The 27,105-nt window shown below is 41.5% G+C and overlaps 1 long non-coding RNA gene across 1 annotated transcript; it reads right to left on the reverse strand.

Annotated features, from left to right (window-relative positions):
* LOC128655624 (uncharacterized) lies at positions 1–25,969 on the reverse strand. Its single transcript, XR_008401862.1, has 3 exons — positions 25,888–25,969; positions 3,656–3,778; positions 1–63 (listed from the first exon to the last, which is right to left on the reverse strand). It is a non-coding gene; the product is annotated as an uncharacterized LOC128655624 (long non-coding RNA).
* Positions 25,970–27,105: the final 1,136 nt, after the last annotated feature.

The raw sequence follows: 27,105 nt of genomic DNA on the forward strand, positions 1-27,105 counted from the left end.
CACCTCTCTGCTCTGCCGGTGAATGCTGCTGTGGGAGGGCCTCTTCTTCACAACAACATATTCCTATTAAATATAGAAGAGAAAATCATCAGACTATTTCCCTGGACTAAAATTTCTCCAGTTTTCATTTGCTTCTAAAACTCGTTAAATTAATGGGGTTTTCTTCACAGTCTTGATCATCACAAAGTAACGTAGCTGACTGAATTACTGAGTGAGACTTCAGTGGTTTGAAGCTTCTGAAGACTGAGGACATGAGCTTCAATCAAAAATGAAGACATTGCAGTATCATCAATTAATGTAAAATATAACCTGTGGGGGGGGGTCTGTTTTGGGGACCCTAGAGTTGAGTCTTTAGGTGATAGGAGATTCCTCAGATACTGGGGTCTTGCAATTTAGCCCTTGGGAACTAGTGTTTTATATTTGTTTGTGTTTTTGGGAATTATGCAGGGGGACCCTTGGGTTCTGGAGGAAGTTTTTGCCACAGGGGCTATTTAGTAGGGCTTGGGAGGGACATTTCATTTTTAGTTAAGGGTCCATGAGCCCCTCGTTGCTGGTGGAGGTTTTGCAATGAAGGATTGTGCAGGAGACCCTGAGTGTTGGTGATGTTTTACAATGGATGGTTTTGCAGTTCCTAGGTGTTGGGGGTGGTGAGGTGGACCCTGTGTGCTTGACAGTGACGACAGGTTTAGTAGTTGAAGGTTTTCCAGGCAACATTGGATGCAAGAGAGGTTTTAGCGTGTATAGTTGTGTTGTGCAGGGGATGCTGGGGAGGATTTACAGTGGAGTGGTGTACAGGGGAACCTGGGTGAGCTGAAGTCAGGGTTAGAGCGATGGCCTGGGTGAGCTGAAGTCGGGGTTAGAGCGATGGCCTGGGTGAGCTGAAGTCGGGGTTAGAGCGATGGCCTGGGTGAGCTGAATTCGGGGTTAGAGCGATGGCCTGGGTGAGCTGAAGTCGGGGTTAGAGCGATGGCCTGGGTGAGCTGAAGTCGGGGTTAGAGCGATGGCCTGGGTGAGCTGAAGTCGGGGTTAGAGCGATGGCCTGGGTGAGCTGAAGTCGGGGTTAGAGCGATGGCCTGGGTGAGCTGAAGTCGGGGTTAGAGCGATGGCCTGGGTGAGCTGAAGTCGGGGTTAGAGCGATGGCCTGGGTGAGCTGAAGTCGGGGTTAGAGCGATGGCCTGGGTGAGCTGAAGTCGGGGTTAGAGCGATGGCCTGGGTGAGCTGAAGTCGGGGTTAGAGCGATGGCCTGGGTGAGCTGAAGTCGGGGTTAGAGCGATGGCCTGGGTGAGCTGAAGTCGGGGTTAGAGCGATGGCCTGGGTGAGCTGAAGTCGGGGTTAGTGCGATGGCCTGGGTGAGCTGAAGTCGGGGTTAGTGCGATGGCCTGGGTGAGCTGAAGTCGGGGTTAGTGCGATGGCCTGGGTGAGCTGAAGTCGGGGTTAGTGAGATGATCTGGGTAAGATGAAGTTAGGATTAGTGAGATGGTCTCGGTGAGCTATAGTTGGGGTTAGTTAGAAGGTCTGGGTGAGATGATCTGGGTGAGGTGAAGTTAACCCCTTAATGACCACAGCACTTTTCCATTTTCTGACCGTTTGGGACCAAGGCTATTTTTACATTTCTGCAGTGTTTGTGTTTAGCTGTAATTTTACTCTTACTCATTTACTGTACCCACACATATTATATACCGTTTTTCTCGCCATTAAATGGACTTTCTAAAGATACCATTATTTTTATCATATCTTATAATTTACTATAAAAAATATAAAATATGAGGAAAAAATGGAAAAAAACACACTTTTTCTAACTTTGACCCCCAAAATCTGTTACACATCTGCAACCACCAAAAAACACTCATGCTAAATAGTTTCCAAATTTTGTCCTGAGTTTAGAAATACCCAATGTTTACATGTTCTTTGCTTTTTTTGCAAATTATAGGGCAATAAATACAAGAAGCACTTTGCTATTTCCAAACCACTTTTTTTCAAACTTAGCGCTAGTTACATTGGAACACTGATATCTTCCAGGAATCCCTGAATATCCCTTGACATGTATATATTTTTTTTTAGAAGACATCCCAAAGTATTGATCTAGGCCCATTTTGGTATATTTCATGCCACCATTTCACCGCCAAATGCGATCAAATAAAAAAAATTGTTCACTTTTTCACACATTTTGTTACAAACTTTAGGTTTCTCACTGAATTTATTTACAAACAGCTCGTGCAATTATGGCACAAATGGTTGTAAATGCTTCTCTGGAATCCCCTTTTTTCATAAATAGCAGACATATATGGATTTGGTGTTGCTTTTTGGTAATTAGAAGGCCGCTAAATGCCACTGCGCACCACACGTGTATTATGCCCAGCAATGAAGGGGTTAATTAGGGAGCATGTAGGGAGCTTGTAGGGTTAATTTTAGCTTTATTGTAGTGTAGTAGACAACCCTAAGTATTGATCTAGGCCCATTTTGGTATATTTCATGCCACCATTTCAACGCCAAATGCGATTAAATAAAAAAAAAAGTAAAATTTTTCACAATTTTAGGTTTCTCACTGAAATCATTTACAAACAGCTTGTGCAATTATGGCACAAATGGTTGTAAATGCTTCTCTGGGATCCCCTTTGTTGAGAAATAGCAGACATACATGGCTTTGGCGTTGCTTTTTGGTAATTAGAAGGCCGCTAAATGCCGCTGCGCATCACACGTGTATTATGGCTAGCAGTGAAGGGGTTAATTAGGTAGCATGTAGGGAGCTTGCAGGGTTAATTTTAGCTTTAGTGTAGAGATCAGCCTCCCACCTGACACATTACACCCCCTGATCCCTCCCAAACAGCTCTCTTCCCTCCCCCACCCCACAATTGTCCCCGCCATGTTAAGTACTGGCAGAAAGTCTGCCAGTACTAAAAAAAAAAGCTATCCTTGATAAAAAATAAATTAAAAAAAAGGCATATTTACATATGCTGCTCTGGAGGATCCCCCCTTAGCCCCCAACCTCCCTGATACCCCCCAAACAGCTCTTTACCCATCCCCCTCTAACTTATTAGTAGCCATCTTTGGTACTGGCAGCTGTCTGCCAGTACCCAGTTTATAGTAAAATATGTTTTATTATTTTTTTTTAAATAATTTTCTGTAGTGTAGCTTGCCCCCCCCAAAAGACCAACCCACCACCCCTCCCAGATCTCTCAGATCTCCATATATTTAAATATATTTGGCAATCACTGCCACTTTTCTCCCATAATTTTTCTGTAGTGTAGCGGTTCCCACCCGCTTCCTACCCCCGCGCCCACCCACCAACGAAACCGGCCATCGATGTCCGGTACAGAGAGGGCCACAGAGTGGCTCTCTCTGCATCGGATGGCCAAGGGGGGTTATTGCAGGATGCCTCGATGTTGAGGCATCACTGCAATAACCGGAAAGCAGCTGGAAGCGAGCAGGATCGCTTCCAGCTGCTTTCCAGACCAAGGACGTACGCCACACGTCCTCGGTCATTAACTGTATTTTTTTTGAGGACGTGTGGCGTACGTCCTTGGTCGTTAAGGGGTTAAGGTTAGAGAGATAGTCTGGGTGAAGTCAAGTTTGAATTAGTCAGATGGGTCCGGTGTATCAGAAGCAGCACAGTAAATATGACCAGTGTCACATGACATTCACCAGCAGCTTTTACCTCTCCGGTCAGCAGGCAAATGATGCTCAGGGCCTGACTCAGGAACTGCTCTGCTATCTGCTTCCTGTATTTGTTCATCTTGTTTATCATCAGTGACTGAGTCAGATTTTATAAATGTGACACCTACAAAAGAAAGGAAAACAGCAACATGAGAGATGAGAAATAATCTGAGCTCTTCCTGTATTTATATTATGGTAAAGAGCCGATTATGTCATATAAAACATGTTTGTTTATTTTACTTATGCACAATCTAATACTACACATATGACCAGCTGCATGTAGAGCAAGTAATACATACAGTGATAAAATGTGACAATATTTATAAAGCATGAGTCAAATGTTATCAGAGATACATTAAAGGGACACTGTACCCAAATTTTTTGTTTTGTAATTCAGAAAGAGCATGCAATTTTAAGCAACTTTCTAATTTACTCCTATTATCAATTTTTCTTCGTTCTCTTGCTATCATTATTTGAAAAAGAAGGCATCTAAGCTTTTTTTTGGTTTCAGTACTCTGGACAGCACTTTTTTATTAGTGGATGGATTTATCCACCAATCAGCAAGGACAACCCAGGTTGTTCACCAAAAATGGGCCGGCATCTAAACTTACATTCTTGCATTTCAAATAAAGATACCAAGAGAATGAAGAAAATTTGATAATAGGAGTAAATTAGAAAGTTGCTTAAAATGTCATGCTCAATCTGAATCACGAAAGAGAAATTTTGGGTACAGTGTCCCTTTAATGTAATAGCATCTGAAAAGCAAGAGGTTGGCTGTATACAGGAATATGCAGAATAAGCCGATATGTCATGAAGCAGATGTAAAATACTGAGTAGCTCCCTGGACCACAGGATTTGTTAAAGGGACAGTCTACATCATTTTTTATTGTTTAAAAAGATAGATAACCCCTTAACTACAGGGGTTATCTGACCCACCAGACTGTGGCCCTGAATCAGCCTGTCCTGCCCATACACCACCCAGACTATGCCCCTGAATCAGCCTGTCCTGCCCATACACCACCCAGACTGTGCCTCTGAATCAGCCTGTCCTGCCCATACACCACCCAGACTGTGCCTCTGAATCAGCCTGTCCTGCCCACACACCACCCAGACTATGCCCCTGAATCAGCCTGTCCTGCCCATACACCACCCAGACTGTGCCTCTGAATCAGCCTGTCCTGCCCATACACCACCCAGACTTTGCCCCTGAATCAGCCTGTCCTGCCCATACACCACCCAGACTTTGCCCCTGAATCAGTCAGTCCTGCCCATACACCACCCAGACTGTGCCCCTGAATCAGTCAGTCCTGCCCATACACCACCCAGACTGTGCCCCTGAATAAGTCTGTCCTGCCCACACACCACCCAGACTATGCCCCTGAATCAGCCTGTCCTGCCCATACACCACCCAGACTGTGCCTCTGAATCAGCCTGTCCTGCCCATACACCACCCAGACTGTGCCTCTGAATCAGCCTGTCCTGCCCATACACCACCCAGACTGTGCCTCTGAATCAGCCTGTCCTGCCCATACACCACCCAGACTGTGCCTCTGAATCAGCCTGTCCTGCCCATACACCACCCAGACTTTGCCCCTGAATCAGCCTGTCCTGCCCATACACCACCCAGACTGTGCCCCTGAATCAGTCAGTCCTGCTCATGCACCACCCAGACTGTGCTCCTGAATCAGTCAGTCCTGCTCATGCACCACCCAGACTGTGCTCCTGAATCAGTCAGTCCTGCCCATACACCACCCAGACTGCGCCCCTGAATCCATCAGTTCTGTTGGTGCATGCATGGGACAATAACCCTGAATCAGTCTGTCCTGCTCATGTCCACCCAGACTATTGATTCAGGGTCATAGTTCTGTTGGTGCATGCGTAGGACAATAACCCTGAATCAGTCAGTCCTGCCCATACACCACCCAGATTGTGCCCCTGAATCAGTCAGTCCTGCTCATGCACCACCCAGACTGTGCTCCTGAATCAGTCAGTCCTGCCCATACACCACCCAGACTGCGCCCCTGAATCCATCAGTTCTGTTGGTGCATGCATGGGACAATAACCCTGAATCAGTCTGTCCTGCTCATGTCCACCCAGACTATTTCCCTGAATAAGTGTATCCTAGGATTAAATATATAATGATGCTTAAATCTGTGCAATAAAGCATCACATAGATTAGTAATAGGGTTGCACCGATACCGATACTAGTATCGGTATCGGTGCCGATACCAAGTATTTGCATGAGTACTTGTACTCATGCAAAAGGCACAGATACTTAAACCGATACCTCCAAATCCTACACATACGCCATCTTGTGGCGTTTTTCAAACTGGATGTTCCCATTTAATTTTAAGCTGGAGTGGAGACTTAACTAAAAAATTGTTCACTTCTGTTCTGCTAATACAAATTGCTGTTATTTTTATTATTGTACGTTTGAGAGCAGTGCCCCAAAAGCTGCTACTATACAGCTGGAAGCCTACCTGGGAGAGATCTCTGTACCTCATTCAGACAAACCCCTGACGTACTGGGCAGTTAATAAACTGAGATTTAATGGCCAAAAAATATCTATGACCCGTGCAGTAGTGTGAAAGTGAAAGACTGTTCAGCTTAGCGTCAAACGTCCTTACTAATAAAAGAAACAGACTTATAGCTGAACATGCAGAGATGCTTCTGTTCCTTAAAAAGAACTTGCCACTAACTTTTGAAAAATTACTCTAATTGCTAGATTGCCTGTTATACTGCTAGTTCTCATCTTGCACAACTATGCTCAAAACATACTGTACTCTGAGGAACATCCTTAGCCAGGGCTGGACTGGGAATAAAAAGCAGCCCTGGAAAAATATGAAGACCAGCCCTATTTTCTGTTGAGTCAGTAGAATGCAAATGCCCAATTTTTCTCAAAGGGGATTACTGGGATACTCCTTCCCCAATATTATTTTCAGAATTAAATTATATTACTTTGTATTAGGTAAAAATGTCAGATTGATGAGTTATATAGGCACCTTACAACCCAATTGCATCCAGTAATCACCCCTTTAAATTGTAGCTTTCGGGGGCGGAGTCTGGAGCAGCAAGGGAATGGCTTCTTAAGCTGAGAGCTCCGTGCAGGAGAAGGAGAATAAAGGCAAGAAATCAGTGCTACAGGCACATCAGAGACACAGAATGTGAGCGTATGTGGTGCAGAACATCCAGACACTACTCTACAGACATCGGAGCAAAGACTCTTTCAGTGTTAAGCAAGATTTAGTGGAGACTTCTGACAGGAAGGCCGGTCGCCATTTTCACAGCCCACGTGGAGAAACTTTCTTAAGAAAAGGCTGCAGCGGCTGCAGAACTCTATAGCGGAGGTGGGTAAGAGGCTTAAAATCATAATAAAGGGTCTCAACCAGAAGGAGACAGATGTAAATAAGCGGCAAGTGAAGGAGGAAGAGGGTGAGGTTGGCTTCTGCAGCTCCTAAGCTACGGAGTGATAAAGGCCTAGCTGACACAGACCTGCATAGCAAGGGGGTCTGGATAAATAAACAGAATAGCTTCTAGGGCCACATAACCTTTAATGGGAGACATAGCTACAATGAAAAAGAGGGACATTTACAAAGAATGAACCGGGGGAGATAGAGGATGCAAACAGTAACAAGCTGCCAGGGATAAGAAAGACAAAATTATACAAACTCTGCATGCTGCAGTTATATTAATGCAGTGAATGAGAGATGTCACACAGGCCCATATAACTTATATGAATACAGAGAGAACAGCGTGGTGAACTTTCCCTAGGGATAACTATAGGGGAACAAGCTGCTTGTTTTAATATACTTGGGGCCCTGAAGGATCCACTGAAAGGGTCAAGAAAGACAGACTGTGAGAATGTTTATTAATGTGTTGGAGGAGAGGAGGAGGAAGCAAATCCCACATCTTGTAACAGCAAATATGTAATCTCCCATATACTTGAAACTGTGAAGGAAATTATGATTTAAACAGTCTGCAACTTGTCATTACATATAGCACCCTTCTCCCTGGCTCTACAGTTATCAACTCTATACTCAAAGGAGTAAATATACATTACTTGTCTATTTTTGCCTGTTAGAAGATAAAGGAGGAGGTTTGGCCTGTGATACCGCTAAAGGACAGTACTTATAATTCTTACATTTGCATCAGTGACGCGCCAAAATGGCTGCCAGAAAGAATACTAAGGTGAACCCTCTAAGCAAACAATCGGCCTCTAGCCTCTTTTTCAGACCCGCAAAGGGGGATAAAGCCTCTGATATACAAGCACAGCATTCTGATGAAGAGAGGGATATGGATGAGCATCCCACAGAAGGGACAACAGATACAAGGCCCATAACTAAGGCTGATTTGGATCACCTGGTCTCCAAGCGGGATATAAATACGAACTTTGAGAAACTTTTGGAAAAAATGGAAAGCTTGCAAAACTCTGTGACCAATAGTATAGCAGAGCTGAAAAAGGAGGTAGTAGATTTAGGATCTCGAGTAAACACCCTAGAGGAAAGCGGAGACTCTATGGTGGAAGGTCTAAATGAAATGACAGAAAAGGTCTCCTCCCAACAGGCGGACATTGAGGATATATATGACAAGCTGGAAGATTTAGAAAATCGGAGCCGCAGATCTAATCTGTGGCTAAAAGGAGTCCCAGAATCAATTGGCCCTAAGGAGCTGAGTGCATATTTGCTCAACCTTTTTCATTCCATCACTGGCTCAGCTGGAGAGGAGAAATTCCAGATGGAAAGATCACATCGGGCACTCAGGCCCAAGCCTAAGGGGGAAGAACCTCCCAGAGATGTCATCATAAGGATGCTACGCTTTCAAGAAAAGGAAGAAATACTAGCTGCAGCAAGGAAGAACCCAACATTTAAGTATCAGGGCAATGTTATTCAGTTCTTCCAGGATTTATGCTTGAGGACACTACACAGAAGAAGCTCTCTTCGGCCTTTAACTTCTTTACTAAGGAAAAATCAGGTCCCATATAGATGGGGGTTTCCTTTTGCCCTCCACATAACGTGGGAGAACAAGTCATTCTTCATTAAAGAACCGTGGGAGATTCCAGAAGTATGTCGTAAGCTAAAGATGGAGCCTCCGGATCTTTCACAACAGGGAGGTCCCTCAGATCAACTCAGTCAGGGGAATAAAACCCGACAGAAGCAATGGACCAGGATACCAGAAAAGAAACGGAAAACTTGAGGAGTTTGGGTCACATCAACAAAAGATGAAGAGGAAGGACACATGTCCCTTATTTGGGTACACCCCCTTTTAGAGGGGAGGAACTCTATGTGATTACCTGAAGGTTATTAAAGAAAGGGACGATGGATAGATAAGTATACTAAAGCTGTATTCACTTTATGTTTCCTTTTTTCTTTCTTGTTCTCTAAGGAAATAAGGGTTGTAAAGTTTAATGTCTTGTAGGAGAAGGTTGGGGGGATATGTTGATCACCATGTGGGCCCTTGAACATTGGGCCATACTTGTAAGTTATGACACTATGTTAGTTAAAATACAATGTAACTGTTAATATTAGACAAAGTCTGTCTTCCAGTGAGGAAAAAGTAGGGTTATTTTATCACAATTAGTTGCTGATCCACTGACTATACTGTAAAGGGAAAAATGTAAATGACCTCTTAATGTTTTATTTGTTTCTGTACATTCTAATATCATATCTTGCCACAATAACTATTTATGAATGTAACTGCACTTAGGTACAATATGTGGTGGAGTCCTAAAAGGACCAAAACAGTTTATGTTTTTGAAAGTGTTTTTTATTGTTATTTAATGTGTTGTTTTTTTTTATACCAGGTGTTTCCTAGTAAGTATAAGATGGCAGAACAGGAGAGAAGACGAGGTGAGAGGGTGATTCAGGTGTCTGGGGGCAAGGAAGTAGGAGGGGGGTCTCAGGGCGGTGAGAACTTGGTTGACGTGATAACTATATGGGACATACTGAAAGGTATTGGGAGAAATGGCAATGTCACATAATTTAAAATTGATTTCTCATAATGTTAGGGGACTTAATACAGATAATAAGAGACGCACGGCCATGACGCACTATCTGAAACTAAAAGCAAACATTATTTTCCTTCAGGAAACACACTTCATTTCCCAGACAATACCAAAATATTGGTCGCACCAATTTCCACATCACTTCCACTCCACGACGGACGCAAAAAAAAGGGGGGTGACAATATTATTACATAAGTCATTAGACTTTATCCTGGACAAAGTAACTAGAGATAAGGAAGGCAGGTTTGTAATTGTTCGGGGCACGATTCAGAATATCAAAATCACATTATGTAATATTTACGCACCTAATGAGACACAGAATACCTTTTTTCGGCAAATATCACATCATCTCACCCAGTGGTCACAAGATAGAGTCATTTTAGCAGGGGATTTTAATGTATCTATGTCCTCTTTCTCAGGGGGGGGACCCAAAGGGATGACGAGTAAACAACACAGGCACAATGCTATTATTAAGTCCATTAGAGAATCACTGGGAGCTCATAACCTTATAGACTCTTGGACGGCAGTAGGCAATTCCAAACATGACTATACATACTACTCGCCGGCACACCAATCGTACTCAACAACATTAGACTATATATACGTGAGTCAAATCATGACTCCTAACTTGGTTGCATCAAGCACACAGCCGTGCGTTTGGTCAGACCACTCCTTAGTGACTTTGGAGCTATCGGGTATAATAAACTTCACACGACAAAGGTCGTGGACATATAATGCAACACTCCTTAGGAATCCAGAGATACATGAGAGAGTAACCAAAGCATTGAAGGAATACTGGCAGATAAACGTGGGGTCCACAAGCAACCCTCTAATAACATGGGCGGCACACAAGCCCTTTATGAGAGGCCTATTCATTAAAGAGAAGTCGATGTTGTTGAAAAAGTCATCACAATTAGTTAATGCCCTCCAGGGGGAGGTTGAGACACTTGAGAGAGAGCATAGACGTACCTTATCAACTAGGATATATAAGACCCTCCAGTCCAAAAGACAGGAATTATCTAAAATCCTAAATGAATTCTCTATCCGAGCGGCTTTGAAACTGAGGGCGCACTATTATGTATATGCGAATAAGCCTGACAAATATTTGGCGTTTAAATTAAGGGAGAGAACTAAATTTTTTGCTATACCTTCCATTCAGAAACCAAACAGTGCTCCCACCTCAAACCCTCAGGAGATAACTGAAACCTTTGCCCAATATTATGAGGATTTGTATGATGGGAAAAAGGTGGCTTCGGGGGACCTTACGACACAAATAGACAATTTTTTACGACAGGCTGACTTACAGGTAATCCAGGACTCTGACCAACTTAACGCGAAAATTACGGCCATAGAAATACTGACGGTTATCAAAGACTTGAAGACAGGGAAAGCAGCGGGCCCCGATGGTCTTACAGGGGAATATTACAAATTGTTCGGTAGGCCACCTACTTACATTCTGCAATGAAATCCTGGCAGGGGGGGAGCTCCCTAAAGAAATGCTACAAGCTAAGATTGTGGTAATACCTAAGGTGGGAAAGAATTCGAAACTTTGCCAAAATTATAGGCCTATATCGCTGATAAATACAGATCTTAAAATTTTTACAAAAATTATGGCGAATAGATTGAAATTGATTCTTCCCTCCCTGGTTCATCAAGACCAGGTGGGATTTATCAAAGAGCGGGAAGCCCCAGATAATGTGCGGAGAATAGTGACCCTAATAGACTACTTAGCGAAAACTGAGACGCCAGCATTACTACTATCACTCGACGCGGAAAAGGCGTTTGATAGGGTGGACTGGAACTATATGTTTAAAGTGCTAGATAAAATGGGATTTCGGGGGGCCTTTATAAAAGCCTTAACAGCTATATATTCAAATCCAACGGCGGTGGTGGGTGCCGCAGGTTATACATCGAGGTCCATAGATATCTTGAATGGGACTCGTCAGGGGTGCCCGCTATCGCCGCTCTTATTTGCCATTTGCATCGAACCGTTAGCAGCGGTCATTAGACAATCAGGGGAGATATCGGGTGTACATTTGGCGGGGGGAGACTATAAGATGACATTGTTCGCCGACGATGTCTTGTTGACGCTGACCAAGCCCCTAATCTCTTTACCTAACCTATATGACAATCTGGGGAAGTTTTCAGAGATTTCAGGATATAAGGTTAACATAGACATATGCGAGGCCCTTCCGATCACCCTTCCCCCTCATACCAAAAAAACGATGGAATTGAATTTTAACATCTCATGGGCAAAGGTTCACATCACTTATCTAGGGGTGAAATTGAACGGGAATTTCTCAGATTTATACCGATTAAACTATGTCCCCCTCTATAAAGCTATAAGGAAAGACCTCAGTAATTGGAAAAAGGGTAGGTTCTCGTGGTACGAGAGACTGTCGGCTTTAAAAATGAATGTGCTACCTAGGATCATGTACCTCTTTAGAGCGGTACCGATTGCGGTCCCCTTGACAGACCTGCAGGCCTTACAAGTAGATCTACTCCGCTTTTTAAGAGGAGATGGGAAAGCAAGAATAGCAGCACAAGTGTTAAAGCAGCATAGACAGGTCGGGGGTGTAGGAGTCCCGAATCTAGTAGACTACTACTATGCCTCTAGGTTAGCACAAACTACCATTTTAGAGAAAAATCTGAAGGAAGTCATTTGGCCACGAATAGAGGCTGATATAGCTGGGTGTGAAAACCAGGCAGATATTTTGTGGGACCCCACTTTGAAAGCAAAAACGCTGACGTATAGATCCCCTGTAACATGTGAGACAATACATTTGTGGGACAAGTTTACTAAAACAATGAGACTGTACTCTCCTCAATCCTTATTGATGCCAATGAAATTCTTAATGCCCCGGGAACTGAGGAAATCTGTGGGGAAATGGGAAAATAAGGGATTATATAGGGTGGCGGACTTTCTAGATGGAAACACAATACTCACATTTAACCAGATCAAAGATAAAGTCCAACCATATGTGGTACACTGGTTCCTCTACTTACAGATCTCGTCGGTTATTACTAAATACCTGACTAACAGCACTGGCCGGTCCCCGACCATGTTGGAAAAGATTTGCAAAAACCCCTCTAGAGGAAAGCATCTGATATCACAATTATATATATTGCTTCAGGAGATGGGAACTGTCTCTAAGTCTTCCCTGATGGAAAGATGGGAGAAAGATATTGGTGAGACTAGGGAGAAGGGAAAATGGGATGACATCCTATCGGAGGTGGGTAGGGGAATGCTGAGTGCAGATATGAGAGAAAACTGCTTGAAAGTAGCTTTCAGATGGTATCTTACTCCTGAGCGGACAGCGCACATGACTTCGGATAGGACAGGGACCTGTAACAGAGGTTGTAAGGAGAGAGGGACATATAAGCATATGTGGTGGGACTGTCCGAAAGTGCAACCACTGTGGGTGCGGCTCTCGGAGTTACTCAGCAACACTCTAGACGAAAACATTTCACTGACGATAACTCAGGCACTACTAAACGAAAGAAATAGAGCGTTTAACTCAGCGATCAATACTTTCATTAAGACTCTCTGTACATGCTTACGGATATGTATAGCCAGGCATTGGAAGGTGGGAGCGCCTAGTTGGGGGGAGGTAGTAGATTAAATTAAAGACACCTACACAATGTCAGAACTAGCAGCATGGTCTCAGGGATCTAATGAGCAGTTTCAAAAAATATGGTTTTACTGGATCTTGAGAAAGGATAACTTCTTATAAATTTGCTGGCAGGATCAGATGTGAGAGGGTTGAAGCTGAGGAGGACGGGAGAGGGGAATAGTAGAGAACCCCAGACACCTGACACCCACACCTAAATACTTATGCAAAGACAATGTATTTAGCTAGCTGTTGATACAAGAGTATTGATTTTGCCAGGATTTAGCTATGGGCCTTGGAAACACCTGGGGGGGAGGGGGAGGGGGGGGATTTCGTGGGAGTTATAAATGTTTTGAATATAATGTTTGAAGTTATGTTATTGGACTTGCAGGGATGAGATGGGGCAGAGTCTTTATATTATGGACTATGGGAAATATTGACTTTGTCCATCTTTAATCACATGATTTGTTCTGTATTATGTCCAATGGAAAATGAATAAAAATTTATTTCAATTAAATTGTAGCTTTCCAGCCCCAGCTGCTGCAGCTATTATTTATTGCAGTTATTAATATATGTTATTGTAATATTTATATTTATAAACATGTTCTGTGAACTTTGTGACAACAAGCACATAAAACTGTTTTAGTATTAAAACATGTCTTTTGAGATACAGTTCATAATTATAAAGAAGCAATCTTAAATCATTAGTCTGTATTGTGCTTGGTAAACTGTCATGACATAAAAAAAATCGGTAATTGGTATCGGTGAGTATTTGAAAAAAAGTATCGGTACTTCTACTCGGTCTTAGAAAAATGGTATCGGTGCAACCCTAATTAGTAAAATTACAAAATCCAAAAGAAGTATTACTACACTTGCTGTAAGGCTGCTTCTTATACCCAGTACCCTCTGTACAGATGCGATTGTGCTTCTGTTCACAACTTCATATCATTATACAGACATTGCTCTTTGACAAAGGGTTTACTCGTAATATTTAGTTAAAATGTTTCAGATCACCTTTTCCTGCTCTATTAATCCCACAGTGTATTTCATACACCTTAAATAGATAGGGAAGTCGAAATAAAACTTGCATGATTTAGAAAGAGCATGTCATTTTAAGACACTTTTAAATTCACTTCTATTTTCAAATGTACTTTGTTCTCTTGGTATCCCTTGTTGAAAATGAATATGCACATATCCTGCACTAGTGGGAGTTAGCTGCTGATTGGTGCCTGCACACATTTGTCTCTTGTGATTGGCTAACTAGAGGTGTTCAGTTAGCTGCCAGTAGTGCAATGTTGTTCCTTAAGCAAAGGATAACAAGATAATGAGGCAATTTTGATAATAGAAGTAAACTGGAAAGTTGTTTAAAATTGTATGTTCTATCCAAATCATGAAAGAAAATTTGTTTTTTTTTTATACCTTTAATAATGAAAAAAATAACAACCACTTCCTCACTCTCTAACCCCTCTCACACATAGCCCCCTTCTGAACATCTAAGCCCCTCTCCCTCACACACATATCTCCTTAAGGGACACTGAACACATTTTTTTTTCTTTCATGATTCAGATAGAGCATGCAAATTTACTCCTATTATCAATTTTTCTTCATTCTCTTGGAATCTTTATTTGAAAAAGCAGAAATGTAAGTTTAGAAGCCAGCCCATTTCTGTTTCACGGCCTAGTTGTGCTTGCAGATTGGTGGCTAAATGCACCCACCATTAAACAAGTGCTATCCAGGATAATATCAATTTTCTTAATTCTCTTGCTATCTTTATTTGAAAAAGAAGGCATCTCATCTAAGCTAAGTAACCAGCCAATTTTTGGTTCAGTATCCTGGATAGCACTTGTTTAATGGTGGGTGCATTTAGCCACCAATCTGCAAGCACAACTAGGCCGTGAAACAGAAATGGGCTGGCTTCTAAACTTACATTTCTGCTTTTTCAAATAAAGATTCCAAGAGAATGAAGAAAATTTGATAATAGGCTTTCATTTTACATCTTGGCAGATATCAAAATGCATCTAAAAAGGACTTCCGTTTGGGGGCGGAGCCAACAGGTAGCTGCCGTTTGCTTCGATGTCCAAGTTTATGGGAACCTGAAAATCACCATTCAACCGAAGAATACCTTGCCCTGGCTCTGCTAGCCCTGGGCCGGTAGATGATCCTAAGATTTCGGTGGGAAGTCTAAAAATTGGCAAGTTTTGTGCTTTGTCGCTGAAGCGCTCCACTCTGTACCGTTCTATCTCAGACCTGCACCCACTGGACACCCCTGCTTATGCCGCCTCTGCACTATTGTTTTTTCTCTTCTGCTTAAATAGAGTAAATATGATGCCCTAAGCCAGGGGTGTCCAAACTTTGCTCTCCAGAGGTTTTGGAACTACATTTCCGATGATGCTCAGCCAGCATTTTATCTAGCTGAGCATCATGGGAAATGTAGTTCCAAAACCTCTGGAGAGCAAAGTTTGGACACCCCTGCCCTAAGCAGACGGACTATCTACAGTGTGGCTGCAATATAGAGGAAGCTGGCCTGATTGGCTGTAAGGCGCTTTGAACAGTCACTGCCTACAGCACGCGGACAAGGAAAGCGGAGCCTGCCTCAAAAGAGCTTACACAATTTTGCTCCTGCTTCGTGAGGCTTCCTGGAGCGTCGGCGGGGGATAGGCAAATCCTACGGCCCCCGCCCCCTCTATCGCAAGCACTCTCACAGTGAGTTGGAAAACAAAGTATCGGATTGACAAGACAGGACTCCCGGAAGGAAAGTCTCCCCCAGGACCAGACCTCAGGTAATACTGACCTGGTGCAGTGCCTGATCATAGCCGTATTGCTGGGGAGGAAGTAAGCCGCGTACCGCACTGTGTCTGGAGTAAGTGCCGGGCCTGCAATTACAGCTATGGGAGGACTCCTAAGGCTCCGATAACTCCTGGGGCACCTTGAAGACTCATCGGAAGCGTGAGTAGAATTGGTACAGTGTAAGAGTGGTTGGAGGAGCGGTTAAGTCTTGTACGCTCCCTGATACATATAATACTGTGGAGGCTATTGCTGGACGGTAATTTAGGTATGTGTATGCAGATGTATGTTTTGCCTCGATATACTCAAGACAATCTGCCTAATTCAAGAAAAATATTTCAGTAGGTACCCAGAGAATAATCATTAGAAGGGCAGAGCTGAAATAAGAGCTTTGTATGCCACGCTTTTCTGAGTCCTATAATATATTGTTAGATTGAGACTTGTGCGGATAACACTTTGTCCTATCTTGCTTGTCAACAAACAAATTTGGGCTATTGTAAAGTGCGAGACATATGCCCAGAGTAGCTGTTTTAAATGTGGAGGCCTCTACATAACAAGAGCCAGTGGATACAACATTGCAAGTGGGGAAAGTGTTTTATTCAAGAGTTACAAACTGTATTGTATCAAGAGTCTTATGGGAAGTAAAAATCAGACTTTCAAATTATTATAGAGGCAGCTGGTTAAGGCAAGTGAGCCCGGCTTCTCTAGATTGGGTTTACGTGGCAGCAGGTTCGATAAGGCCACTTGGAAAATTCAAGGAAGGACTCTTATATTGTCTGGGGTCTGTTGCCTCGTTAAGGAGAATGTATTGAGGAAAGCTACATGTGCATTCCACCTCATATAAGTTTTGGGATAAAAGGAAAAACAAGGTCCAAAGGACTGTGAGCTTTTTTGTTTGATCGAGAGAGCCCACAGAATTGGGCCTCTCAGAGAAAATAGTGCAATTTCCAAACCAAGGCCCATTATTTTTAAGTTTGTCAATTATCAGGACAAGATATTATTTTTGACCTATTATAGAAAACTTAATGCCCTTAATATTAAATTCTCATAGAATTTGGATTTTTCAAGACTTCTCTGCCGAAACCAGGGCTAAGAGAAAGGAAATGGCCTCTTTTTTTGATAAATTCTTGAAAGCTGAATGTAACGTTAGATTGGTATACCCCGCCAAACTTATAATTAATAAGGCAGGAACCTCCTATGTAGCGAATAATAGTGAGGAAGCTTTGTCTTTATGCAAAAAATGGATATCCAGTGAGCAGGTATCATAAGTAACGGGAACGTTATTGTTATGTTGATTAATAATGTATAGAATGGAGTTTATTGTTTATGTTTTAAACGGTAAGTTTTTACTCTGTCAATCTTTTTATTCTTGTTTTTTTCCCCCTTTTTTTTTTTCTCTCTTCTCTTTCGCTTCTCCCTCGGCTACCCTCTCTGCACTGGTGCTCCTTTGCGTTTTTATAATCGCTATATGTAGAATGGGGCGACTAATTAAATCTTTCCTTCGGGGTCTATGCTAGATACTTTTAATTTAGCGTCTTGGAATGTAGGGGGTATAAACTCCCCAATAAAAAGGAAAGCGATAATTAAACATTTGGCAAAACTAAAACCAAACGTAGCCTTTCTCCAAGAGACACACCTAAAAGAAGCAGAATCGTTGAAACTTCAGACTAACTGGGTGGGAGAGGTTATTGCGGCCCCATTTAAATCATGTAAAAGAGGCGTTGCTATCCTCTTATCTAGAATACAAAATAGAATCAATCACGAGAGATCAGGAAGGGCGTTTTTGAATTGTCACTATTAATAAAATTCGGTATGTATTATGTAATATCTACGGGCCAAATAAAGTGGATAAAGTATTTTGGGATAAGATGTTATTACAGTTACATAAATTTATAGGGCAACATCTTATAGTTGCGGGGGATTTTAATCTTGTAGCGGATCCTATCCTAGATAGAGACAATAAAGCATATATTTTTCCACGGGACAGGAAGACTCGTATTTTTCAGAAACTTTGCTCTCAATTGGGGCTAATAGATATTTGGCGTGCTCAAAACCCAGATTTAAGATCTTTTACATGTTTATCCAAAAGGATACCATTCTTTATCAAGGATAGATTTTTTTCTGGTCTCAGATAATATGACAGGTTTAGATTGGAAAGCGGATATCAGAGATATAACAATCTCAGACCATGCAGTAATTACATTACTACTTAATGCACCGCACAGGCTAATAGCCCCCAATCAAACCATTTTTTTTCACAAATATTTATTGAATGACAGTAAATTTCAGAATTGGTTGATTAACCAATGGCAAGAATATGAGTCCTTCAATAAATCTTATATAGATAAACCGGAGGTATATTGGGAAGCGGCTAAAGCTGTAATTAGAGGCAAGATTAAGGCATATCTATGCAAGCGTAATAGGAAAGTTAAACAACAAGAGACACAAGCGAATAATCGGGTGAAAAATGCGTTTTCGGCTTACTTGAGTGAGCACTCTAATGAGAAATGGCGTAAATATATAGATGCCAAAGCAGCGCGAGATATTTTTATCCATCAAAAAACAGCTTTAGAACTGCAAAGGCAAAAGGCCCTATACGGTGGTTTCGCCGGGAGATCTGCCAAATTTTTGGCTAAGCTAACCAAAGCAACTAATCGTAACGCTGTGACGGCTATTAGAACCAAGACAGGTAGATTCACAAATAACTCAGATATCATTAAAACTTTTCATCAGTATTTTAGTGAATTATATAAAGCTGAGGAACATGATATAGGAAGACAGAAGCAATTTTGGGATAAGATTAAGACCCCAAAAATCCCTCTGGAAATTCTGACAGAAATTAACAAACCGATTAACAAACAAGAGATTTACACTGCAATTAAAGCAGCAAAAACAAATAAGGCAGCAGGTCCGGACTGTCTCCCTACTGAATTTTATAGGATACTTCAGACGCAAGTTGCTTCAACCCTTACAAAACTATTTAACTATTATTTCATTGGAAATAACAAATGCTCACCATATTTTGCGGCCACGGTAATTTCGCTAATCCCAAAAAAGAATAAAGACTTAGAGATTCCAGCATCTTATAGGCCTATATCTGTTCTAAACACGGACTATAAACTCTTGACCTCAATTTTAGCTGAAAGATTAAAACCCCACTTAGGTATAATAATTCATGAAAACCAGTCTGGTTTCATGACAGGGAGAAACCCCACAAAAAATATCCGTAAGGTTATGACATTACTTGATTTTTTTTGGAACAAATTCAGATTGTCAAGACAGAAAGATACACCGGATCTAGCGTTATTAACGGTCGACGCGGAGAAGGCGTTCGACCGCATCTCTTGGAAACATCTATTTTTCTCATTAGAACAATTTGGTTTGTCTGGTCATATACTAGAGTTTACGCAAGTAATATATAGCTCTCCAATCTCATCCTTATTAATCAACTGTGAGATTTCTCAGCGTCTATTATTACAGCGGGGCACCCGGCAGGGTTGCCCTCTATCGCTGTTGTTGTTTAACATATCTTTAGAGCCATTTGCGATTCTGCTTCGTCAACAATTAGACAGGATTCGTATTAGAGATCAGAAACTTGTATTATTAATGTATGCAGATGACATAATTTTGTGTCTGAGCAACATTGCTCAAAGTCTTTCCCTGTTATTAGAATCAACTGAACTTTTCGGTTCAATTTCGGGATATAAAATTAATCTCGCTAAATCTGAGCTGTTATGGATCTATAAGGAAAAGCAAAACATCAAACACCCGTTTTCCGAAACGTCTCAAATTACGTACCTTGGCATTAAATTAAGCGTAAACCCGGAGGAGTGGTACAAACTTAATTTTAGTAAGTATTTCCGGGAATGTAGGGAAAGGATGGAAGGTTGGAAAAATCTGCCCATTTCCCTATCAGCGAGAGTTACCCTTATAAAAACCATCTTGTTTCCTAAAGTACTTTATCTTATGCAAAATATTCCGATCCCTATTAAGAAGACGGATATAAATAAATATAACAAGGCATGCTCAAATTTACTTTGGAAAGGTGCTAGAACTCGTATTTCGGCTACGCGGCTCATGTGTAATAAAGATGCGGTCGGTTTGTCCCTTCCGAATATACAATATTATAGTTTAGCAGCTCGGGTCAAGGTTGCAGTTGACTGGTTAACCGAACAAGACCAGGTCTCAGCAGTTCCTTGGGAAACTGCCTTAGTGAAGCCGTTTCGTTTGGATGCTATTCTACATTGTCCAATGACTGCTCTTCCTTCTTCGCTTTTTGCGCTCATAACATTTAGAAACATTATCTTCGCGTGGCAAAAATTCTGTGTGCTCTTAGGTTGTTCACCGTTTGTATCTAAATATTTACCTATTATAGGGAATCCAAATTTCGTCCCGGGATTGTCAACAGAAGTCTTCAGATTATGGTTCTCAAAAGGACTGATATTTGTTGCGCAAATGGTAAAACCAGATTCATCATTACTATCTTTTGCCGAATTAAGACACCAATTTGATCTTTCGAACAAAGAGTTTTATGCATATTTGCAGTTAAGGCATTTCATACTTGAGCTTAAGCAAAAGTATGGAAGGGAGTGGACTCTTTTGTTTCAACTACAAATTAATAACTTTCAAAGGGGCCTATATTCGATAGCTCCGTTTTATGTGCACCTTAACCAAAGACCTTCTATTGAGCAAAGGGAATACATCGTAGCAAAGTGGATTTTTTTTTCCTGAGGTAAATGGTCAAATTATAATAAATACATTTAAAATCATGGATAAAAGCTGGGTTTTGACATCATGGAGAGAATCGCAGGTCAAGATATCTCTTATGTCTTATTTGACCCCTGCCAGGCTGTCTAGTTGGTACAAGGCATTGAGTCTATGTCCCAAATGTTCTGCTGTCAAAGCAGATCTTATGCATTGTTTTTGGGCCTGCCCTAAAATCAGCCAATTTTGGCTGAAAGTAGCATATTGGATGCGATCAACTCTTAAATTAGATTATCATATACAAGCGATAGATGTATTTTTTTTGGTGCAATCTCAAGTAACTCTTAAGAATGTCAAATTAATTAATTTTATCATATTGCTGGGACGTATTATGTTATTGAAAGCTTGGAAAGCTAAAATTATGCCGAACTTGAAAGAGCTTAAGAATGCTCTGACCATGCAATTCACGCAAGATCAGATGAACTTACAAAATCCGACAGATAGACGACTAGCTGAGTTTTTCAAGCAATGGAAAATATTTATCTTATCATTCCCATTAGAGACACAAATTACGTTGGTTAAACCACTTAGGGATACTGTTTACGTACAATTGCAAATATTGGCCGGTAATTTCCCCAGTGCATGGGGTGTTGACTCTGGAGTCCTAGTGGGGAGAGGGGGACAGTGTGGAGTGATTCTTTTTTTTTTTTTTTTTTCCCTTTTTATATGTGTATTTAAAGATCCTATCTGAACAAAGGAAACTACAGGAATCGGTTAGGGGAGTTAGTCAATAGAAACGACCTAATATGTGTTCAGATATGGCAGATGTCCTGTCTTGAGTCATAGTGTGTTAGGCGAGTTTATATGGTTTAGTCAGATATATGAAAGACAAATACAATTCTAAAGAAGAATATGGTTTTCTGTCAATGTACGAGAAATGTTTATCTCTGTGTTCTTTTGCACTTGTTCCTTTGTATAATTTATGTTTATAATATGAAAACTCAATAAAAAATAATATTTAAAAAAAAAAAAAAAAGAAAATTGATAATAGGAGTAAATTAGAAAGTTGTTTAAAATTGCATGCTCTGGGGTGTGTCTCTGGGCGGCACCTTGAATGGATGCAAAATTGGTTGCTCCGTGTGATATGCTTAAAACTTGCCACTTATCAGCTTTTTATGAAGCCATCTATTTACTGTTTGGGGACTTTTGAGGCTTGTAAGCTCCACTGTGTTATCGGATACAAGATTGAGCTGATATCTACACTGACCGACTGATCCGGAGAGTTGAGGCCTACGGCAGCCTTTACGAGAAAAAGGTCTCAACACCCCCCCCCCCCCCGCAACCATAATCGGGGTAAAAGCAGCTTTTACGCTGCATTGGATATACTATCCTATTGAAAAGATGAAGAACACATACATTGTTATAGCAGAGTTAAAAGCTATTCTAGAATTCTAGAGGAGCACAGAATTCAGCTTATCAACGAGATAGAGAAGGCATTCCAGTCTACTCAAAATGAGTGCAAGATGGCGGTGAAACAGTTGTCTGCAGCGAGTCTGTCCCCCCCAACCCAGGAGCTCCATAAAAAAACAGCAATCGCAGATGTAGGGTACGTCCACAGACTATGAGCTGGTCTAGGCAGGAAGGAGAATCCTGACTCCCTTGTTTCTACCCACTTTGACAAAGAGGTTTCCCTGCTACCTCCGAGAAATGCTTGTGGGAAAGACCAATCCTCATAACTTCCACTACTCAATGGAGTTGCCCTTTCTGAGCAAGAGAATGCGTCCAGAGGCTGCTATACCCTCAATACGGCATCTCCCAATAGCAAGCTAATCCTGCATGAATCTGCCGTTCCTGACACTTGCAGAGATACATCAGATCGGCTATCCTCTTATCTTAAATTAGGAAGTCACAGACTCCTTGGAGATCTATCCGTCAGGGCTCAGTTCCATCTGCTTGCACGAGCAGAGCATGGGCATGCTGTCAGAAAATTTAAAGTGGGAGTCAGCTGAGTCCTTAGTTACAATATAAACAGTCTGGGAATAATCCTTGTTGCCATAAATCTTAACCCTCTACTACCTTTTCCCTAATCTGGCTGTCTATAGTTTCACTCCTTGAGCGCAATGCTATCTGTTCACAGTCGGACTTTCCTTAGAGGGAAACTGTACCCAAAATTTTTCTTTTGTAATTCAGAAAGAGCATGCAATTTTAAGCAACTTTCTAATTTACTCCTATTATCAATTTTTCTTCGTTCTCTTGCTATCATTATTTGAAAAAGAAGGCATCTAAGCTTTTTTTTTGGTTTCAGTACTCTGGACAGCACTTTTTTATTGGTGGATGAATTTATCCACCAATCAGCAAGGACAACCCAGGTTGTTCACCAAAAATGGTCCGGCATCTAAACTTACATTCTTGCATTTCAAATAAAGATACCAAGAGAATGAAGAAAATTTGATAATAGGAGTACATTAGAAAGTTGCTTAAAATTTCATGCTCAATCTGAATCACGAAAGAAATATTTTGGGTACAGTGTCCCTTTAAATGAAGGCAACCAAACCTGATGCCGGGGGACTTTAATACTTACTGTCAATCCATGTATTTCACAGCCTCAGTTGATGACTCTTATGCGGTAGTCATAAACTCCCTGCACCACTATTTTTTATTAATCTAACTAGGTGTTACAGTAGTGTCTATTGTCCGGTCTGCTTTAATAACAAGCGCTTCCCAATACTTTTTATGGTATGCTTGGACTGAACTTTATGTATCTCACAATGAGCACGGGAATGACTGACAATCACTGGCTTGATATGTATACATATAGCACTTTGTAAATACTTATTTCTATCCTTACAGATCTCATAAGTAAGTTTGTCTCTATTTGTATAGACTTCTACACCCTTGGATTTACCAAAATACCACTGGGGTAAATGTAATTCCTACACATACAAATTGTCTGGATCACAGTATGTATATATACACATACACACACACACTTTCTACTTCTTGTTTTTGTACTTGATATACAGTTGAGAGACTTCTATACATCAAATAAATCAGTTTAATCTTATAACCCTGAAAGTGAGAGTGGCTGGAGTGTTAATCCTTGCTTACTGGTAGAAAGCACAAATTCACCATATTGAATAGCTGATCATGCAGTAGATATGCATTATGTTATCTATCATTACGTGTAACTGTATATACTAATACAACTGCAATGAGGTACCCCATGTTATATACTATATGTTTACTGTTATGGTGCTGATACTATAATTTTCTTTAGTCTCGATGGCTGTTGACCTCTTTATAACTTGATGGTGTATTGCACTTCTTGCCTTTTCTTATTACTACTAGATTTGTGTGCTCATATAGTATTAACAACTTAAACATTTGAAAATCATTGAGTTGTAACTATATGTAGTTTCAAAACAAAGTATTTATCCCAGGTCTAGTTCAACTAGATAGTAAAGTGATCCTCCTCAGAATTTACACTGTAGTTACCTATATCATATAAGCTTTTACAGTTATTCATATGTAGTGCTGTTTAATCCGTTATATATATATATATATATATATATATATATATATATATATATATATATATATATATATATATATATATACATACATATATATATATATATATATATATATATATATATATATATATATATATATATATACATATATACAAATAACAAAACAAAAAAATTAGGTTTGTCTTGAGGCCTAAAAGAGGTCTCCTTTAGTCCAGTATAACCTTCATTATTAGTTTCATTTTGTTATAAGGTCCAAGAGTGGCCTTCTGGGTACCTAGGAAGGTTCACATTTAATATGGCAAACTATTTTCCTACTGCATGATAACATTGTTTCCTAATGTTTATTTCTTGTATCTGCCACAATCTTTTGACATTGTAATGTATTTGAAACTTGTAGTGATTTTTCACTTGTATGCCTCATGTTTACCTCAATAAAAAAAAAAAATAAAAAAAAAAATTTGCATACTCTTTCTGAATCCTGAAAGAAAAAATTGGGTTTAGTATCCCTTTAACTTCTAACCTCATTCTTCTTCACACAGCCCCCTCTATATCCATTAACACCCCCTTCCTCACACACAGCCCCCTTCTCACCCTTTAACCCTTTTCTCCCTCACACACACATATTCACCCCTTTAGACCCCCTCTATCTCACACATAGCCCCCTCCTAGTTCTCACCCTCTAACACACAGCCCCCTCCAAACCTTCTAATCCCCCTCTCCCTTACACAAAGCCCCCTCCTCAACCTCTAACCCACTCACCCTCACACACAGCCCCTTCCTCATCAATTAACCCCACTCCCTCATACAGCCCCCTCCTCACCCTCCAACCCACTCACACTCAACCCCTCAGTCCCCCTCTTTCTCACACACAGTCCCCTCCTCATCCATTAAACCCTCTCCCTCACACACAGCCCCCATCTCACCCTTCTTCCCCTTACACACAACTGCATCCTCAGCCTCCTCCCCCTTACATGCAGCCCCCTCCTAGTCCTCACCCTCTAACCCCTCTCCCTTACACACAGCCCCTTCATAAATAACCCCCCTCTACCTAAAACACGGTCTCTACCTCACCCTGTACCACACAGCCCTGCATCAATTAACCCCTCTTTCTCACACATAGTCCCCTCCTCCCCCTTACACACATCTGCATCCTCACCCCTTCAGACCCCCTCCCGCTCACACACACCCTCCTAGTCCTCACCCTCTACCCCCCTCTACCTCACACAGACACAGTCCCTCCTCCCCCTCACACACATCTGTATCCTCACCCCATCCTTCTTACACACAGTCCCTTCCTAATCCTCACCCTCTACCCCCCCCCCCACATCTGCATCCTCACCCTCTTAGACCACCTCACACACAGCCCCCTCCTAGTCCTCATACTCTAAACCCCTTATACCTCACACACAGCACCCTCCTCGCCCTCTAACCCCTTTCCCTCACAAACAGCTCCCTCCTCACCCTCTAACCCCTTTCCCTACAAACAGCTCCCTCCTCACCCTCTAACCCCTTTCCCTCACAAATAGCTCCCTCTTCACTCTCTAACCCCTTTTCCCTCCCTAACACACAGCCCCCTCAGACAATAAGCTGCTGCCCTTACCTGTGACGCCGCTTCCTCCTGTGTCACACACAGCCACTAACAAAGGTCTACGTACAGCACACAGTTATCTGGTAGTGGCTAGATCCCACAACACTAAAGGACCTAAATATGTCACATGGTACAGGCAAGGGGAGGGAGTGGGTAGGTGGAGATATTCAGCTTTCTTTGAGTTTGTACGGGGCGGGCTTCTTGCCTAAGTTGCCTGGTGTGTTTATAGTGCGGTAAGTACATAATGTGATATGTGTAATTCACAGAGTGTAACTGTGTCATGTGTGTAATTCACTGTGACTGTGTGTGCAGCTCTGTAGTGTTTTATGTGTATAAGGTGCTGTGTGTTTGTACTAATGGTACCTCTCTACTGTGTTATATGTCTGTTTATAAAGTGTTGTGTGTAAAAGAGAGAGATAGATTGTACCTCTTTATAGTGTTATATGCCTGTATACGGTTTGGGGAGATGTGGTGTGAGTGTGAGATAGATGGTACATCTCTATAGTGTTATTTGTCAATATATAAGGTGCTGGGGATGTGAGTGTAAGATAGATGGTACCTCTCTACAGTGTTATATGTTTGTGTATAAGGTTCTGGGGAGAGGGGATGTGAGTGTGAGATAGATGGCACCTTTCTATAGTGTTATATGCCTGTTTATAAGGTGCTGTGTGTGTGAGGGAGATAGCTTTATCTCTGTATAGTGTTATATGTCAGTCTGTATAAGGTGCTGGGGAGAGGTGATGTGAGTGTGAGATAGATGGTACCCCTGTATAGTGTTATATGTCTGTATATAATGTGTGGGGAGAGGTGGTGTGAGTGTGAGATAGATGGTACATCTCTATAGTGTTATTTGTCAATATATAAGGTGCTGGGGATGTGAGTGTGAGATAGATGGTACCTCTCTACAGTGTTATATTTTTGTGTATAAGGTTCTGGGGAGAGGGGATGTGAGTGTGAGATAGATGGCACCTTTCTATAGTGTTATATGCCTGTTTATAAGGTGCTGTGTGTGTGAGGGAGATAGCTTTATCTCTGTATAGTGTTATATGTCTGTATAAGGTGCTGGGGAGAGGTGATGTGAGTGTGAGATAGATGGTACCCCTGTATAGTGTTATATGTCTGTATATAATGTGTGGGGAGAGGTGGTGTGAGTGTAAGATAGATGGTACCTCTCTATAGTGTTATTTGTCTGTGTACAGTATAAAGTGCTGGGGAGAGGTGATGTGTGTG

This window comes from Bombina bombina, chromosome 4 (genome assembly GCF_027579735.1).
Source record: "Bombina bombina isolate aBomBom1 chromosome 4, aBomBom1.pri, whole genome shotgun sequence".
Lineage (NCBI taxonomy): Eukaryota > Metazoa > Chordata > Amphibia > Anura > Bombinatoridae > Bombina > Bombina bombina.